Below are 5,543 nucleotides of genomic sequence, written 5' to 3'. Positions count from 1 at the left end.
ATATAAAACTACTGGAATTTGGAGCTGTTAGTTAATTACTCATAAGATTGACTTCACTTTGAGTCACATATTGAATGATGCCGGATTTATCTTACGTAATTCATATAGAGTTTATATCACATTTCCCATGGAATGAGTATCAATCAAGGGAGTTAACCACACCTTCCTTGTCAAGCAGATACAAGTTAGTTTCAGAGGGTGAAATATTGTACTCCCACACTGTTGAGGAAGAGATCAGTAACCTTCTTTCTTGACAAACTTTAGAAAATCTGTGAGAGAATTCATTTGTGTTACTCTTAGCTGAGTGTTACATATTCCATCATGTGTTTGAAAATATTTTTTTAAAGGGAGGAGCTTTTTCCTTCCTTTAAAAAAAAAGACCATAAAAATGATATGCGGGAGAATATAGATTGTGTCAGAGTCCTTTCAGGTTCAAAATATCAATATTTTCTTCTGCTACAATGGTTTAATATAGAGAAGTCCTCTTTTGGTAAGGGATTTGTATCTCTTTAATGAAACTGAAGAGCATGAAATGTGGTTTCCCTTCTTTTAAATGAGGCCAATTTTAGAGAAATAAAATCAGACATGAATAAATTGTTGAAGTCACAGTGCATGAAATTAAGAGAGCCCTTGACTATATTGGCAACAAGTTTTCTCTCAAGTGTTTTGATGACCACAGAGCTAAGTGGTTGTGGGCTAATTGTGAAGAGGTTTTTTTTTTTTGTTTTGCTTTGGTTCCTATGCCTTTGACAGATCTATTGGCTTCAAGTTGTTTTGCAGATTCAATGGTCCTGATCCCACTGTTTTTTCATCCCTGATCCCAGGTGTTTTGAGGCAGGTGGAGCCTCCTGGCTCCAGCCAGGTTTTCTGTATATAGAAGCATGTGCTTTTTTATTTAAATATCCCTCCTTAACAGATGCATTACTAAAATTTCAATTTTTTTACTAATTTATATAGAGTAATCAGAGAAAAAAGACAAATATTACTAAAATACCTGTCCTACCACATCTCCCAAGCTCATCTTTGCTTCTTTATTTTTCTACCCCCTGCACAAGGAGGTATATCATGTTCCAAAAGTTTTCCTTTCAGAATTATCTCCCAAGAAGAGCTCTGCTTTTTCTGAAGTAAATCACAGACCACCCTCAATGTCCTCCAGCAAATTTGACACTCTTTCAAGTCTTCTGGAGATTCAAGAATGACAGAATTCTGCAGGAAAAGAAGAGAGAGAAATGAAAAGGATTTTTAATAAAAAGAGGCCTTTAAAAAGTGGGTGAATCAAATTAATCAAGTTCAAATAAATTCAATAGGGTAAAAAGTGAGAAAGGGAAATTAAACCGTCTAATAATTGATAACAAAGAGGCAGTAAATTTAAAAATTCTACCTTTTTTGGACTATTTTGAATATATTTTTTAAAATGGAAAAGAAGGCCTGATTTTCTGCCACAAAAAAAAAGGGGTAAAAAAAGCCAAGGGAAGCTTTAATGAATAGAGCACTAATTTTGAATGAGTACTCATCAGAACACAAGAGAATTCTAGCATTTTTGCAACACAGAACATTTCTGCTTTAAAGAATGTGAACAGGTGTCAGGTTTTTCTGAATTGTGACATTTCCTGAATTTGTGGCATTAGGCTGGGTGTGTGCCCGAGCTCTGTTTCAGAAAACTAAAAGAAAAGTTTCATATTCTAGATCACAGCCCATGTGTGATTTAGGAATCCATTGTTTTTAGCACTATATTAACAATATAATGCTGCTGTTGAACTTCACTTACAGACCTCAGTGGCATTGCAGTGCTGTGCTGGTTTGGGATCTAAATCACAATTTCCCTGAAAGCAAAGAGAACACATTGATTTAACCAACCAAAGATCTGGCCTCACGTGTGCACAACCATACCCATTTAAATCAAAATTCAGTGTGCCTTGTGGAATTCTGGTGGTTTCAGAGATACATCTCCAGCCATGGTTACATTTTTCTCGGTGTTCAGCATAAAAAATTCTTCAAACCTAAATGGGTCATAAACCTGTTCTATATTGTTTTAGTGGAGAGGGTGGGAAAAGTCTAACTTTTCTTGGTGAGGGTGGAGTGGGAATCTGTGAGGTATGTAAAGAGTGTGGCAGAGAAGAATATAATTTGTTCCTCTAGCTTAAAGATCTATCAGTGTAAACCTGACTGTAATGTGGAAACTAAAAGGCAAATCAGAAATCCCAGTCTTGGAAATTAAGCATCACTTCATGTAAGGGAAAAATGATGGTAGATCAGAAATAGTGATGCATAAGAATGGAAATAATTGTGAATTCCATGAGAGGATTGCTAGTTTGCAGGATTTAAATTGCATGCAAAACTGGGTTTTACATCTCTAATTGAAGATGTGTTGCCTTAGAGGCTTGACTTGACATTGACAAACTTCAACAGAATACAAAGACAGCAAAATGGGCTTTTGTTTGCCTTGGAAGTGATTAACAAACTCATGCTGTGATGTTCCTTTTGTTCCTAGGAATGCCAGTGGGATGATAAGGTTACTTCTACAGCAGATTAAAGGTGCCAGTTACACAGTGGTGGTAAGAGGTATTGAACACAAACAGGCCATGCAGAAAGACTCTGATTTCCCAGAGAAAAACCTCTTATTTTCTAAGATTATAACAAGTAAAAAGGAGGATTTGGGAGTGATGATATTCATGAGGTTTTCTTTTTAATGAATAAAATTCATTCTAGGGAAGACATAAGATGTCTGATTGATTTTACTATTTAAAACTTTTTGCTCATTAGATTAGCAGTTTTGCATGCATTTTGCATGCTTCATCCTGTACAGACGTAATTTAGGAATCATGTAATTTTTTGAGACCATATAACAATGTTTATTACTCATATTTACTGAAATACAGTATCTATTAGTGATTAATGCAACTAATTTTCTGCTTTTGTCTCTTTTCAAGGACCCTGTATATTTTCTTTTCTCAAATTTGTACATAAAGCTGGGCTTTTATTTGAGGAGCAGAATAGATTGCTTCTACATCTGGCAGGATCACTTATATTTTTTTCAAAGAAATCATTGCTAGGTAATAAAAGATTGTGTAATTCTAGGGGATGAACACTTTGTCAATAAAAGTTAAGGCATGATAAAAAAGATAGTGTGAATTCTAAACACAGGGTGCTGTTAGGCCTGGGATATTGTCCTTTAGCTATGGATAAGCCAATGCTGAGTTGCCTTTCCTGAAGCTGGTTTTGAAGAGAGTCAAAATTTTTGTCTTTGCCTTTAGATCCACATGAAAGAATACCTTACTTATTTTTATTACTTTATTATATATTTGTTTTTATTGCGGAACTATCCTTTGGTATGATTTTGCTACTGCTTTATATATAAGCAAATTACAGAAGCTTTTCCAAGAGAGGTGAATGCTCATGTTAAGAGAAGCATAGTCTCTCCTAGCCTGGGGGCTGGAGATGCAAGAATTCCATTCTGTTCTAGGTCACACATTCAGTTTTTTGTTTGTTTGAGAAAAGCAGGAGATCAGCCAGAAATTGCAAGGTAACCCAGATTTTCCAGTGGCAGTTTTGAGAAATAAACAACAATAACGTGTTTTAGAGACCATGGGATGATAACAGTTTACAGGATTTTCTAGAGGATTTTTTGTAATAAAAAAAAATAAAATAATAATAATAATTTTTTTTTTCCTGACTGTAATCCTGAGATTTATATTAAAAGTTTCATCACCTTGTCTTTTCCCTCTTTTGGACAGGGAGAGAAATATGTGCAGATAGAGCAGACCTGCAACAAAAAGTAATGCACAGCTGGTTGCTCAGCGCATGAATTTTCTTCTGATTGTAGCCAAGGGTGAATGAGTGGGTTATTTGTGCCCTGCTTGAAGTAAATTTGCATTTATGGGGTGGCAGAAACAGACATTTCTCAGGTGACTGTCCATTTGTGGGGGGCACCAACAAGGGCTTCAGTGACTGAGCTGTCCATGGGTCTTGTTAAATCCTAGGGACTAAAAAGGCTAAAAGAACCTTGTTATAGTTTTATGAAGACCTCATTTTTGTCTTCTTTACCTGGTTTTCACTATACCCTGTGTGTAATCTTGTGATTTCTCAGTTTGCTGAGCCTCAAGTATGAATAACCCTTAGGTTAAACCCACCTTAATATTATTACAGACTGAGCTCCACTGAAATATTTCATTTATCTGCAAATGATGAAGAAAATTAAAAAAAATTCTGTAGCAGCACCCCTTGCTTTGTCAGGGCAGTACACATCTATTACTGTTATTAAACCAAATAAAAATTCAGTGCAATAATATTGCGAGTTTTTTAAAAAAAAATCCTAAGTTGTTCAATATGCATATAAAGATTATGTGGCTGTATTATATTGTTTCATGCTGCAAGAAGTTACTGTAAGTTCAAGCACCCCTCTCAAATGAAATGCTATTAGAAAAGGCACTTGCTAGCAGCATTAAAATGTTATATTAAAAAATAAGAATTCAGATGCAAATAGACAGTCTGACAGTCTCTCACAGAGGAAATCATGAATGTGACTGGTCTCCATACTGTAAAACAAATCAAAACACAGCAAAATGCATTCCATCTCTTGAAAAATTTTTATTTTTTGGCATTTATGCATGCTTTCAAAGTTCAGTAAGGGAAGATGAAATTTATTTTGGCCACTTTATATATTTGGACTTTTTTTCTCTTTCGTGTAGCAGTTTTGATTTTCTGTGTTTCTTTGTCACCTGAGCAACTCATAAAGGTGGTGAAAAAAATTCATAATGGACAGAAGAAAATGTTTTGTAAGGAGGAACCTGTAGGTTCTTCATTAACAATCTTTGTTGCCATACTGGTCAAGCCATTCTTTGTCAAATGGAGTTCAGTATTCACCAAGGTATGACACTCAGTTTTATGTAAGTATTGCTTGGAATTTGGAATTGCTCCAAAACATCCTTTTAGAATGTAAATAACTCACTAACAGTGCTACCTACAGGCTCTGCCTGCTTTAGTGACTGTGTAATGTCAGGGTAAGGAAGAAGGAATTTGTTGGGAAGAGAAGATGGCCAAAGCATTTATTGGCTTTAGGGATCACATTAAAAAATCATGCCAAATTTTATCTCTGGTTTGCCAAGTAAACCAGTGCCGAAATATTTTTTCAGAATATTTTTACTAATACCAAAACTACACAAATGCATTTCTTGCAAAACAACTTGAGTAACTGTCTGGGATGTACCTTAAATTATACTATATAGACACTCAAAAGGAAAGGAACATTCAGAAGACAGTTAGAATTTGTTTCTCATATATCAAGGCTATCAAAGAGGATAAAAATTCATGAAAGGGTTTATTTTACTTAAATAACTAAACTGTGTATAGAGTGATATAATTTAAGAAATTACTGTATATATTATTAGGTGATTTAACTTCTATATTAGATTGCATAATGCCAGTGAAAATTATTCCTTAAACCAATCTCTTTAAGAATATGGCCATTTGGCTGTTTCTTATGTCAAGCTTATTTAAGCTATGTAACTCATTTTTTGACTTTTCTTCTCCCATCATATTATATG

The sequence above is a fragment of the Melozone crissalis genome, unplaced genomic scaffold (genome assembly GCF_028551555.1).
Source record: "Melozone crissalis strain CALT ecotype California unplaced genomic scaffold, PUWL_Pcris_2 ptg000039l_1, whole genome shotgun sequence".
Taxonomy (NCBI): Eukaryota; Metazoa; Chordata; class Aves; order Passeriformes; family Passerellidae; genus Melozone; species Melozone crissalis.
This window is presented reverse-complemented; position numbering follows the sequence as displayed.